Raw genomic sequence first — 15,188 nt, 5'->3', positions numbered from 1 at the left:
ACAAATATTCTGTTTGTGAATTTAGAAAATTTAGAATTGAGTTTTGTCTACTTACCCTCTCGGCGAACGTAGCTTTCCTAGGAAGTTGGAGAAAAAACGTTTGTTGCAAGGTCGCAGGAGACGTTAATTGCAATGCTCGAGCAAACATTTTTGCTTTGCATGTTTGCCAGGTGCGAGCACGTTGAACGTGCTGCTTTCCATTCAAAGTGAGGAAATGTGAGCGTTTTAAGAGGCTATTAAAGAGTAAAAAGTCACCTTGTTGGGCTTCTGCGTGATCTTGTGGACTGGCGTGCGGAGCAGGAGCAGCGTGAGGCCGAGCGGAGGCTATCGAAGGTGAGAAAGAATGATTGCCTCGTTGTCGCCGTTTAAATAGGTTTCCGGTTGTGACGTCACTTCCGGGAAGGTAAAAAAAATCTAAATGAGTAAGCGAAGACCCGGACTTGAACCGGAGTTCACCCGTCGAGACTCCCATTCGTACACGATTAGGCCATTTTCTGACACTTCCACCATCCGCTTTTACATGTATATTAAGAAAGAAGGAGAATGTGAAGGAGAAATAAAGCTTTGTGCATAAGTCCCATCGCGGGTCTCGAACAGGAGTTGACTAGATGGAGTTTGCATTCGTGTACCATCGGGCCATTGTCTGACAGTTACACTAGTTATTTTTACATGTATATTAAGAAAGAAGAATGTGAAGGGGGGGGAATAAAACTTTGTGCATAAGGCCGAACCCGGGTCTCGAACCCGAGTTGAACAGTGGTGATTTGCGTTGGTATACCATTGGGCCATTGTCTGACAGATCCAGTCTCTGCTTTTACACATATATTATATGTGTAAAATATATATATATATATAAAAACGTCAACGTGAAGTGGGGGGGAAATTGGTTAGTGCCAACACCAGGCTGGAACTGCAGCTCACTAGGTGGGACTCACAGTCGTATACCATTTGGCTATAGACCGACCTTAACGTCTACGCTTTTACATATATATAACAGAGAACGTCAATGTGAAGGAAAAAGGTGCTGAATGCCAACACCTGGTCTCGAACATCAGTTCGCCAGGTGGGACTCACAGTCGTATACCATTTGGCTATAGACTGACCTTACAGTCTGCCTCTTTTACATATATATAACAGAGAACACCAATGTGAATGAATCAGCTACCTGAAATGTTTGTTCAATGACCTTACATGGTCTAATGGATAACGACGATACTTGTTACCCGCAAAAACCGTTTTCGATTCTTGCTTAATAGAATAATATTGATAGTAGTAAGTAGAAATGTTATTAGTAGTGGTGAATATGACAGACGTTCATCACCACTACCAATAATATAACTATCTATTTACTATTATTATTCTAAAATTATTATTTTTTTTATAAGTCCAACATCAAAAAATTAGTACTTTTCTGTATAACCCGTTTCCGACCCCTGCCTCATCTAACACTCCCACCCCCCCCCTCTACCTCTGCGCTGCCTACAACGTATCTGGGTCTGTCTATGGGGAGATGGCTCATTATCAATCTTGCCCCTAGCTTCACACAGCATCTCTTCTGTGTGTGTGTGTGTGTGTGCGAGAGAGTGTTTACCGTTGCAAAAGAGGTGCAGAAGACTGTTTTGCAAGTGCTCTGCATAAAAGCAGCGTGCAGGGTTTCGGCATGTGAGCATTTTTGACCGAGCCAAAGTGCATTCTACCATGATGGATAACGAGAGGACCCCCCCCCCCCCCTCCATTCTTAATGCACACTCACAGAAGGCAGACGCCCATGAGAAATGGAGGAGGGGTGTGGGGGTTCTTGGTTGAGGGAGAGTTCCTCTTCCTCCTGAACTCATTAACCGTTGTCCTCTTCGCCCTCCCTCCTGCACTCCCACAATAGCAAGCGCCAGCGTGCATCAATAACGCCGGTGACAGCGCAAGGCGGGGGGGTCAAGACAAGCAGCCAGCAATCTCCCTGGCAACCGGCTCGATGGCCGCCATCGCTGCGAAAACAAACGGGACCGACACAAGGGGGGGGGCGACCCTGTGGGTCCCTTTCCTACAGGATGTCACACGGCGAGGCAGCCCTCGCCGTGTGACAGCAGGTAAAATTATATGGCACCCACTTGCTGGCGAGGGGAGGGGGGAAGCTGACGGGTCTCGCCTCGGAGGTCAAGCAAATGGACGTCGCAGATTGGCCGGAGCGCTCGAATGCTGCAATCGATGTGCAGTTGAACGGCTGGATGAATTGGTGGATGAGTGCACGGACGAATGAATGAATTGAATCACGGATGCCCAATGATGTGAGGATGGAAAATCTGATGGATGCACGGATGAAAGAAATGAATCACGGCTGCTGCACGTTGTGCGGGATGATGGGTAGGATGAACCGGTAGTTAGTAGGAAGCATGCGTGGACGATGGATGGTGAGGAAAATGCACGATGGCGTGGCCATAAATTCTAATTGGATTAAGTTCTACTGCCTGTTCATTTTTCCAAATATTATGACCTCATTAAAGGTTAGACGTGTCACTGTATGCCGCGTGTGAACGCGTCACATCTACATGATGTCACGCGGGCATAAATCACCCGATAAAACTTCCTCAGGTGAGGGGGGAACACTTTGGCGCGGCAGACGAAACGGGAACACATTGCCGCCGCGTTAAATATCGCGCCGCAGTCGCGTTTTCACTACTTTGTCGCCGTTAAAGAGGCTCGCTGTGACATGTTGATCAATGTGACGCGGAACCGCGGCGACAGGACGAGGAAGCGCGAGCGAGTCCGCGGAGCTCCGGAGAGGGATTTTCCCCCCTTCCTCGCGGAAGGAAAAACAAGGGGGGGTCGGTGTTGGGATGGAGGGCCAATCGCGTGGGGAGGTGGGTTTGGAGTTTGGTCTTTTAGCCAATGAACGCAAGGATGAGGGGTCTTCACCCCACGTGGGCTCGGATTTGCCAAAGGACAATATCGGGCTTTGGACCAATCGCGGCGGAGCAAGGTGTTAATCTCGCCGTTGATTGGCTGCGTGTTTCGCACGGTCTCCCCTCACTCATCACGTTTAGTCCGTTGATATTAACTCTTTGCCGTCACCTAGGAAGGAACCGCTCTGCCCATAAAACACAACACCGCACTGTAATAGCCAAATGTGAATTCATGAATGATCCAAAGGCGGTTTGTTTTTAGAAACGCAATGCATCGGTTGGCGCGGACTGTTCCGGAGCCTCATTTGGGAAAGATTTAAAGAAAGGTGAGAACTGTTGTGAGACCCTACCGGACGACCGGGACCTGCTTTTATTTATTTTTTTCAACCCTCACCTAATCATAATCAAATCAGCATGCACGAGAAGCAGTGAGATTAAAAGCACGTGAGAAATGCAAGCGTAGCAGCAGTAAAGAACAACCCAGAATATTCAATTGGTACGCGTCTCCGTGGGTCAAAACGCGCTCGTCTTGTGGAACCGCGACAGCCTTGTTTTAATTGCGTTGATGTTTGTGGTTTGATTCGCTTCTGTTAGACCCCACCCCCCTAAACACACTCACACACACGGGCGCGCGCATTAAAAGCAACCATTTAAAAGGGGGCTTCTTCCCTTCTCGGGGCTGCGCAGTCACACAGGCACCAACAGTGACGAAACAAGCATCAATCTTCTTTCCTGTTTTTTTCCACCACCAAGAGATTGTACAGTATAGTGCCCCCCCCCCCCAAACCCATCCACCCGCGCACACAAGTGCTAGAATACAATGCTGATGCCGCCTCTTAGCGGTGATTGCCGGTACTACCATCGAAAACGACTACACAGCAGTTTTGAACTTGAACTCGAATTTGTTGGACTCGGAGCACGGATACATCATCGGCGGTTTGACAGAAAGAATCGGTCTGCGAGTACAAAGGGTCCAGAAAATATTTGGGGAAAGGTGGAAGTCGCTTTTCTTCTCAGTGCACAGAGCACGAGCGATAAAACATGTTGGCGAGTTTGAGGGAGAAGAAATCATCATCAAATCACCTCTGGAAATAACTGCAACAAAGTTATTTCACTTAGTTGGTCCGTAAATAATCATTTAAAGAAATCCGGTAAGCGTCTGACTAGTTGCAGTTAACTTTTGTGCATTTTGGGGGGGTATCTACGCTCCGCTTGAGTGCAAAAGATAGCGCCACGGTGGGGCGCAACATTCCGGCGGCCGAGCAGGAAACCCGACGTCCTACCATGTCAGAAAATGGACAGAGGGATAAACGCACGAAAGGAGAAGATCTCTTGTTCATCCAGTTCGCAATTTGGAAAAGGAGCCATGAAGCACGGGTGTGTGTGTGGGGGCGGGGGGTGTCTGTAGAAGTATAACGGGACGCTGCAGGGTGCTCGCCAACCTCCCGCAGTCCCAAGTAATGGCAGAATAGAAGTTAATAGGGGAGAAAAAGGCCTGTAGGCTGTTCACGCCAAAACGGTCATTTTTGAATCCTCCCTCGCGGTCACTCCCACTTCTCTCTCTCCCATCCCGTCTTGCCGTGTGCAATTTCATGCCATCATTCCAGCATTCACCTTTCAGATTTTCTGCCCTCGCCACCTCCGTTCCCTTCCACTCTCTTACCGCTCCCTGTCTACATCCTCTTTTTTTTTTCCTCCTCCCCGCCCCCTCCCCCGCTCGGGGGGTGTCTCTCCTTGGAGGAGGTGTAATGATAGCTATTTGAGTGTCATCAGAGGGCCGACATAATGGCCTCTAAAGCACCATCGCACGGTTGCCACGGTGAACCTGGCACGGCCGCCCGCACAATAAGCTGGGGGAAGGAGGAGGAGGGGGGGGGGCATCTGGCTGGCTATCGACAGGCGTCCGCGTGCCGACGGCGGCGGGCTCGCCGCCACATCAGCAGACGATGACGCGGCCCCCGGGGGGGCCACACGGGCTGAGCTAATGGTGCGTGAGATACAACACACATGAGGGGGAATTACAGTGGAAGTGATAATAGTAACAGTAATGAAAATAATGGCGCTGATGACAATAACGCTGTATGACTTTTTTTTTGGGGGGGGGGGGGGTTGTGAGCAGTGCTTCTGCCGCCTCAATCGCACACAAAAAAATGAAAACTGAGCATCGTTTTCACTTTGGATTGTACAAGTGGTTACAATGTGGAAACATGAGCCACTTTTTTTGGAATTTGGACCACTGAGTGTTTAACCCTATTTGGGAGTTCTGCGATATTTTACATTGTCCCATTAATTTCGCTTTCACACCCCCCCCCCCCCCTGAAAGTTGGTTCATTACTCAATCTTCCTTCTATTTTATCACTGTGCACAATCTTAGGGTGGCGTTTACCGACCTCATGTACACGGTGGGCGCAAATGCGCCCTGCCAAATAGTCGGGGTGGGGCAGTGCCGGTAGATTAGCCAGGTTGAGATGATTGGCTTGAGGATTAGAAGGATTCGGGAACAGACGTGTCTGTTTACAATCGTCTGATTGGAAGGCTGATTACTCACAGCAACACACACACACACACACACACACACACACACACACACACACACACACACACACACACAGGCGCACGCATGGGGGAGGAAGGGTGAGGGGGTGGGGGGGTCATACACAAAAGTCTGCCTCTTGGTTCTATTAGAGCTGACCCGCAGAGTGTGCAATCAGAAAAGGTGTGTAACTAAAAGCCTGTGTTCCGGGGTAAGGGGAGCTCGAGGAGAGCGGGCACAAGGAGCGCTCCGGTTACTGCCTGTGCACGTGGGTGTATCGACTGACCTGAAGAACAGAGCAAAGTTGAGAAAGAAAAAAAAAAAGAAGCCAGAGCAAAGGCAAGATGACTTCGACACATGTCATCTGGGACTGGTGATGGGGAGGCTTAAGGTGACAAAAGGCAAGACGGACACCTCGTGCGTCAGCGAAAGGAGCCCTCGGATGCTTGAGGATGTTCTTCCGCAGCGGTCAAAGTTAAGAAATCCGGATTTCGAGGAGGTGAGACGAACAAGGTCAGGAGGGCTGAGGTCGGAGAAACCTCAATGTCCGGAAATGCAAAGAAGAAGACTGGCGGGGGGGGGGGAATGAGACAGCGTTCGAATGAACCCTCGGCGTGAAGAAGTCAAGAAGGTGATCGGGGCAGGACGGGAACGCGGTGTTCAACAGGCGGGAGGGGGGAAGGAGGGGGGTGGCCCGACGAGGAGATAAGCAGGCGAGAGCAGAATGAGAGACCGACGACAGGCTCTCGATCGAGGAGGCTGACGGAAGTCTTCGCCGCGTCTAACCTGATTAGGGGCCAGTCGAGGCTGGGAGGGAACGTCGAAGAAAAGAAAAAAAAAAGAAGTCAGGAATTACAACAGGCCACTTGCTGAAAGAAGCCTCTTCATTCTGGGAGTTTGAATTAGAGCGGCAGGAACAGCGGAGAGGAAGCCACAAAACCACAGTAAGTAAATTAGGAGGCTGCGGCTGGAAAACTGGATCGTGAAAGCCGTGGGGGGGGGGGGGGGGGGGAAATTTGGCGCTCTCCGGAGTGCTTTCTACGCTTTACCTTAATGAATTGATTCCCCGTCTTAGCAATGTTTGCATTTCATCACTCCCCATGACATCACCCCGACTCTCTTTTTTTTTCTTCTTCTCTGCCCCTGTTGATTTGGCAAAGTCCTACAAAGAAAGGAATACATCTAAATTAACTGCTAATTGTCCCACAGCAGCACGAGTCATTGGTAATTTTGTCGAATCCAGGAAATCTACCTTGTCAGCCCTGCAATTAACCATAACGACTTGCATTCATTTATAAAAAAATACTCAACTTTGTTTTTCTTTCCCACTATGGGACTGAAACAATGATTTGAAGTTATACAAGGGCAGCGAACAGACGGCAGACGCATACAAATTACAACGAGCAGCAGGTACAAACCTTGGGTGTCTTGAAAGGCGCTTATAAATAAAATGTATTATTATTATTATTATTATTATTAAAATGTGGCTAAAAGACCGGCGAGCAACACTCCGTTTCTGTAATAGAAGGTAACCCTCCAAGACAACAGGGGGCGATAGTCTGTGGGGCAAAGGCTGTCAGCTTTTGAGAAAATTTTAAGTGCGACTTAGTTGGATTTTAAACGACGCTGAGGAATCCAAAGTCAAGATTTTTACTTACCTGGGGGAGGATGATGTTGGGCCTTTGGCTATTTCAGAGTTGAAATGATGATCCACATCGTCACTAAAACAACCCACCTTGACCTCGGGTCGGGCTCCTCCTCCTCCTCCTCCGGCCGCGCGTCATTCGGCGCAGGACGTCACGGTTGAGGCTCGCTGGTCACTTTTCTCGGCAGGACGGCGCATCTCGCACCGCTTCTTTCTGATGCCTTTGATTGAGCGTCAAGAGATTAATTTAATGACCCCCGCATAGGTGCCGAGAATAAATCTAGCGGCATCAAGTAAGGACAGGAAATGGAGGAAATAGTCATTATCTGTACAAAATGCAAATGCGCTTACTCAAATGGGAAGAAATCCAATTTTCCAGAAAAAGGATTTGAGGAAGAAGCCATCTACCCCCCCCCCCCCTCCGCCCGTCCTTTCTGCCTTTTGGCTAACAGGGGGACTAAACAGGATGTCGGAGGGTGTGTGGGGGGGAGGCGACTCTTTGTAAACAGGCCACGCGGTCCGGTCAAGGCTGTGAGAAGAAAGGACATGCGAGCAAGGGAGGGAGGCAACTGAGGTTGTTTGCCATCAGGTGTGTGTGAAGATATCACCAAACATTTGGACCCCGGAGATAACGACATGCCAGAGTGACGAGGACGCAGGGGGGGGGGTCACCTGGAGATGAGTGTGTTTCCCCAGGACCACCTAAGCCCCCTAATCAAGATATTCCCAATCGTGTTTGTGAGAGAGAGAGAGAGACCAAGGGTGAGTCTATCTGTGCCAGAGATAAAAAGCAGTGAATCAGAGCTGTCTCTCATCAGGCTTCCTCCAAGCTGAAGCTGGTTGCATGTGCCACAGTGTGTGTGTGTGTGTGTGTGTGTGTGTGTGTGTGCGAGAGAGAGAGAACACCCATCATACCTCCTCGACCGTGGAGACCAGACCTACACAGGAGTAATGAGCAGTGCTCTGTTGTGTCTATGCCATTCATTCTGCGTGTGTGTGTGTGTGTGTGTGTGTGTGTGTGCGAACGCTGTGATGCCGCATTAATTGCACGCCAGGTCCTTTGCTTAATAACACCGCGACACGTCAACTCAATCACGAGGCCTCGCCTGCATTCGGGTTTTGTAATTTGGCTTTTAAATGAAATAAACGAGCTAACTGGGAGATCTCCGGCATTACAGTCAGCACCACGCGCCCCCCCCGCTTTTTTTTTTTTTTTTTAAACCGTCGAACGACAAACCCACCCTCTGATTGGTTGATGACTTTGCTCGCGAGTGGCACTCGTCCTACGGGGTCGTCCGGCGTGAGCGCAACGCAGAGGCTAATGAGGCGCAATTACCAAGCGCCCGTCGCCAACAGTTTTGGTGACCGCCCCTTTCACCAAGTCATTCATGCGCCTACATATTAAAATGAGATGAAATGGGGGGGAAAAAAATAACAGGATTATGATGAGGATTTGAATAATTATTCAATCAAGGCAAACGAAGAAGGCCGCTCATGCTCCCCCCCCCCCTCGCCCGCACATGGCTTGACTACAGACTAAAATTTTAGAACCGCGACTGTTTTGTAAGGTGTTTTTATTTTTTTAAAATCGAGTTTTCTTCTAATGACAGGTCACCCTGCCCTCCCGCCGCCATCTTGCGCACCAGAAGCATTTCCAAAGGCGGCGCCCATTACAGCGACTAATTAACGACAAATGGAAGTCCGTCCTTGATGTCCGTTCTCAAAGGAAAGCCGAAGAGCTTTCAGAGAGCGGCGCATCCAAGAGAAGGAGTCCTTTGCGGCCTTTTCCTCTTCCCTTTTGTGAATTTCCCCGCCAATCCTTCCCCCATTGTCTTTGACCTCTGCAAAATAATCTCACAAAGTCCCGCCCCCCCTTACCCCCCCCCCCCCCCCTCTCCATCGATGTTTTCCCCTCCATCAAGACCCCTGTGATGCTTTTGTTCCTTTTGGCTTTGTCTACTCGCCTTTTGTGTTTCCCTCCGCAGGTAACGAACGCACTCCGCTCCCAGCGACGAACGCGTACACACACACTCCGGACCGAAGAGGTTTTTTTTTTTTTTTTTTTCCGAAAGGCTGGCGCCAACGCCGCTGATGGACGGCGCGCGAATCGGATGATATTGCCTCGGAACTCTTTGCCAAAAACCGCTGGGAAATATGCAAAGTAGAACACGCGACAAGGGGATGGGTTATTTCCTCTGTCAAGCATAAAACGCGAAAGCTTAAAATTTTGATCAGCGTTTGTCGGGCCGTTTATTTCGTTAACAAGCCAACGTGGACCGGTTGAATTTTAGCGCCCGAGGTTTTTTTTTTTTTAATCGCTACAGTCTGCTTGCACGAGCGAGGCAGCGGCCCACCAGATTAAAACTGCTTGCGCAATCGCAATGAATTTTGGGAAACCAAATCAAATGTTGAATCCGCGTACACCGCGCACAACCAATTGACGAATAACTAATTTTAAAACTCTGAATAATGACCGCTAACATGGATTACATAAGACAGTTTAAATATTTGGGTTCAGACTTTAACAAGCATGATGCAACTTGACATGCTCGATTTGCTTTCGCGGGCCATATGGAATGACGCGGCGGGCCAGTTCTGGCCCCCGGGCCTCAACTTTGACACCAATGAGTCGACCGAGTCAAATACAGAATCGGTGTCCGTTCTCAAACTTGTCAAGTCATGACGCTAGAGATATTTCAGGAGAGATGGAGAAGAAGATGAATGATGGCGAGCGGGAGATGCGTAAGGAGAGAAGGGAAAGGGTGGAAAGCGAGCGTCTCGCCGCGTCTGCGCTTCTTTGCACGTGCGCCGATGATACGGGCCGTTTATTTTTACTTATTTTATTCTGCCGGTTGACGGACAGCTTAACGCCAAGCTTGTTGTAAAAACAGCCGCGCAAAATGTACACGTAAGCTTACACACAATAAATGGGAGGTGCGGAGTTGCGGCGTTATTTATGGCGGGGGGGGGGGGTCATGCGTTGTGGGTGATCAGTCACTGGGTGGAAGGGCATCGGCGCAGGCTAAAAGCAGAGGATGCTGCCGTCTCCCCCCGCCCCTCACGATTAGCGTCGGCCATCTGTAAATTTGCAACACTTGGGGGGGGGGGGGGCAATTTCACCATTCTGCAATTTTTTTCTTAAGGGTACTTGTGCAACTAAACTGAGCAAAGGTCTTGTCTGAAATAATCACATGGGGAGCGAGCCTCCATTTGGTGTCATATCATGAATACGGCCCAAAAAGAAAAAATATTAAAAATGGACGAAATGGGGAATATATTACTTTAAGCAAAATGATACGCCAATTGCACCTGAAAAATGAACTTAAATTGCGAGCGAATAAAATGAATATCGCAGTGGCAGGCCATTAGTTACAACATAAATTCAAATATTTAAATCGTATTATTACAGTATATTCCTGACAGTCTATTCTATACATTTTATACCATAACTCTTGTTGTACATGGACATGAATTTTTGTTTTTTTTTAAAATCAAATTGTTGCCCTTGCAACTTAAAACTACAGTGTTGCTAGGAAGATGTGACTCCAAAAAAGACAGGAAAAGCCTACTAGAACATTGAAACGTGAGTTGGGTTTAATCAGAGGTACTTAATCGTTACATCGGTCTCATCTATCACTCAAATCTGGCATTTGAATTTTGAACAAGGGTATGGAGACTTAAGTCCGAAAAGTTAAGTATCGCTGTTGCAGTTTTGTATTATATCGATTTTTTTTGGGGTGGGGGGGGGGATATTAAGAGGTGGATCAAGTCCCCACCGAAAACTCTCGAACGCAGTTTTCCATTTGACTGAGCAAAAGGCCTCCATAATGGAGCCCTGCCGGCGCTTGGTGTCGTCCAGCCCAAACATGCAAAGTGCTGCTGGTGACTCACGGGAATTGAAGGCAGCAGATTTAGTACAACCACAACCAGAGGGCTGGGTTTTGGTTTGTTTTTTGGGGGGGGCCGGGGGGAATTTTAGAGAGGAACCACTCGGCAGTCTCTCCATCATCATCATCATCAGGAGCCGCCACTCAAAAGCGCTCCAACCGACCTGCAGCTTATCGCAACGCGTTCCAGACTTCCGGATGAGCCGGATCGACTTGGGATTCGAGTTGCGCATGCGACACCATCCCCCCCCCCCCTAAACTGAGGGGAAATTGTCAAAGAATAAAAGTGAAATAGATAGGCCCGGGAAGAAATATTGAGGAAAAAACATGCATTATACATAATGAAGCGAGGAAGAGGGTGCAAGCCAGGGGGGGCGGGGGGGCGCAGACACAGAGGAGACGTCTTGTCATCGCTAAAGGAGAGCCATGGAAAGATGGACAAAGGAGACGTCCCGAGAGACCGTGCACTCATTCCGCATGGCTGCCTGTCCGTCACCATGGCAACTGTACGTGCGTGTACATTTGTACGCGCCGTGATGAACAACTGTGAGCTGCGCGAGGGTGTTATAAAAAAAAAAAAAGGGAGGGGGGGGGCTAAATGTGTAGGTGCCTCCTGCCGCGTAGGCAGGAAGACCTTGAAACGGGCGACGATCGCATTCCACGTCGTCATACGTGCGCGCGTTTGGCAGAACGGGCGTGTCAGTCGATGGGAGAGATGTTATCGTTGGGAAGGCGACACGGCCGACGATGAGCGATGCGCCCGCGAGGTGCGATGGACGAACCGCCGACTGATGAACGCTTGATGAGATGAAAGAGTGAGAAGCGCGTGACTAAGGCCTCAAACGTCGAGGTGGAGGAAGTGCACCTGCACGCGAGGTGAACGAGGGCGTGAAAGGATTCGGGTTTTAAAGATCGTCATTCGGGGAGGGGCGAAAATGTTACTCGGGTAACCGGTAACAAAGTCAACCTGGCGGATCGAAATTTAAATATCGCGTACTGGATATGTAAAGGTCATTATTTGACCTTGATTATTTTTTTTTTCCTTTTTAAAAAAAGTTTTTCGTTCGTCACCATCTCTGGAAAACCAAACGGCAATCTCAAACGAAGTCAACGTGCAGCGGAAAGCCTTCGTAAAACAGTGCACCGATTTTAAATTGGTTGCCATGTCAAAAACGGAGCCGATTGATTTATTATCTCCACAACAAATACACGAGTACGCACTTCCGGAGACTACAGAAGTTTAAGTACACGACGCAACTATTGTCGTGTCTATTCTATGCGTTGCGCCATAATAGTGCGGAAAATATAATCGCGACTGAATACACTTTTGTATGATTTTCTATTTTATTGACATGTCGCCATAGAAACAGAATTAGGATCTCCACATGCCCCCCCCCCCCCCCCCACGGTGAAGCGAGTTCTATACAGCGCCATTTCTGAAGCGTTGGCTCCCACGATGTGCATCAATCTTCATCTGACAAGCGACGTGGCACAGTGTACGCGACCTTGCAGGGAAACGCTCGTGTTTACCCCCGTAATGCTCCTTGCGAGTCTACACACCATGAAAAAAAAAAAAAGTGACAAAAGCCGCCTCCGCCGATACCTTCTCTAATTACATTTGTGGAAAATTTATCACCATGGTAACGGCAACCTTGTTTTTGAATGGCGCCGACGCGTGCAATCTGCGCACAGTGGGCTTTTTGAAACGCGACGGAGGTCAACGGGTAACGGGGAGGAATCTCATTAATTCCGCTTCCTTTTCACAAGACAAGGTCCTCGCGCTTTTTTTCTCCCGTGTCGATTGTGAGCTTCGGGGGGGGGGGGGGGGGGAGCTTCAATATTCGGTTCCAGCGCACAAAGCTCGTTTGGGTATGGAAAGTCAATCATTCACCATGGATCATTAATTATTCCCCCCCCCCCCCCCCATTGCATGCATGAGGTGATAAGAGTCGCTAAATATGACAGTAGGTTGTTGTTGTTAAGCTTTCTGTTCTGGGAGGGGGGGGCGGGAATTCTAAACTTAATAGGTAGCCATTTGAGACACGCAAACTATAAAGTGACTTCATCGTGAAATGTTACCGTAGGACACGATACGAAAGACTAAACTGAATATAAAGATGAAATATGACATCATTTGTCGCCAGAGTATAAGCAAAAAAAACGACAAAAACTTGAATCCGGAACATCGCGTGCCGAGGCAGACGTGCTAACCACTACGCCACCATGACAAGGCGCCGCCATGTCAATTAATTCCCCCCCAAAAATGGGTGTCTTGTTAACATGATCCTTGGGACTCCTAAATGTGCTCCACAAACCTTTTTTTTTGGGGGGGGGGTTACTACTTTAAATTGTAGTACTGTAGTTGGATTCATCGGGGGGGGGGGGGGGAATGATGCGATTTAAATTGCAGATTTGTAAGGAATCTCAAGACCAAAACTGGAGTACGTGGCCAAAACAAGATCGACAGCAGGTACGTTTTTCTGCCTCGACTATGGGGTGTAATGGGTTGCAAAGGGAGGAGGGGTTGGGGGGGGGGGGGTCAGGCTATGTTGATGTCGTCATGCTGAAGTAGAACATGGACATGACTTCCACGCAGCCAAGAAGCCGGGATTTATGTACGGGTGCCATCTGTTAGCACAGGATACGCCGCGCAACTACCAAGGAGTCACACTGACTTGTCTCACCCACACACACACACACACACACACACACACATACACACACACACACACACACACACACACACACACACACACACAGATAAGATGGATACTAGCAACGAGCTCATGCGGGCTCAAATGAACGATAGATGGGGCCATGCGGAGAAAAGAGCTGATCTTCTTACAGCTACTCACTGACCTGAATGTACCCCCTAACACACACACACACACACACACCAACGACGCACACATTGAAACGATCTGCAAACACATGAGCATCTCAAAGCTCAAAGCAGCTGGCAAGCATTTATTTACCTCAGTGACAGGTTCAGCCTGCGTCTAAATGGAGCGCTTTCTCTGGACTCAAAACACACCCACGCGCACACACTCATAAAACATAACCCAACATTGCCACACGTTACTATTTCACCTCTCACTCAGTTTCTTGTCGCACCCCCCCGTCTCCAACACCCCCCCACCCCACACACACACACTGCTGCACTGAAGCGGACGATAAACGCAAAAAAAAAAAAACAACAACAAAAAAAACCGGACCCCGCAAGCAGGACGTGACGGATTAGACTTCTGGACTTTTTCAGGCAAACGGCGTCTCAAATGTAACATCCCGCAAGACTCCTGAAAGAAAACACGACGATGCAACTTTTGAGCGGCGCGGCGGGCGAAAATGCTGGACAGACCAATGCTGCAACTTAAGTCGGTTCTTTATTTTGGATTTTTTATGTACAAAAATGGAAAAATCATGCATCAAAACACAAAATCAAACAAGGAAATAAAATAAATTCAGTAGCCCCCCCTACAGAATTGACTTTGGCATTTCCTTGAGCGTAGCGCCAACGGAACGATCAGATGTCAGTAAAATGGATAAGATTGGACTGTCTCGGAAGTGTTATTTATTCATCACAAAATAAATTCTGTAGGGGGGGGGGTCCTATAGAATTTATTTTGAGTTGCTTGATTTTCTGTTTTGATGCATTATTTTCAATTTTCGTAGTTTCATTGAAGGAATCGTTCATTTTCGTTTTTCGGAGGCGGTCCTGAACGCCTCTCCAGTCGAACGGAACCAACTGCAAGTTAGAACATTGGGAGCACGTCTCCGGATTTTAAGGCGAGCTGTGTTTATAGTGCGGAAAATACGGTAAGAATTGCTAAAAAAAATAAAAACCACTACTTCACGCATTTCGCCGATCACGGGTTCTTTTTTTGGAACGTAGCTCCCGCGATAAACGGGGCAGGGGGGGTTGCTGTATATTAAAACAAATACGATAAAAACATGCTGAGGGAGTGCTGACATCGGCTATTTCTTCTCAGTGTAATTACTGCACGCACTGTAGTATTTGTATATTGTGTATGTGTCTTTAGGGGTGGGGGCCTAACTGAAAAACACTCGAGCTTAGGCGCACTGTGAAAGGTTACGCGACTGCGTCAACACACTTTGCCGCCCTACAAAGACACGAATACCTGAACACACACACACACACACACGAGCCTGCGGCATGTTTGCTCTGACTGCATGAAAAGCTCTCCCTCATTAACCCGGAGGGCGCC

This window comes from Hippocampus zosterae, chromosome 7, assembly GCF_025434085.1.
Source record: "Hippocampus zosterae strain Florida chromosome 7, ASM2543408v3, whole genome shotgun sequence".
NCBI classification, from domain to species: domain Eukaryota; kingdom Metazoa; phylum Chordata; class Actinopteri; order Syngnathiformes; family Syngnathidae; genus Hippocampus; species Hippocampus zosterae.
Note: the sequence above shows the minus strand (reverse complement) of the source record.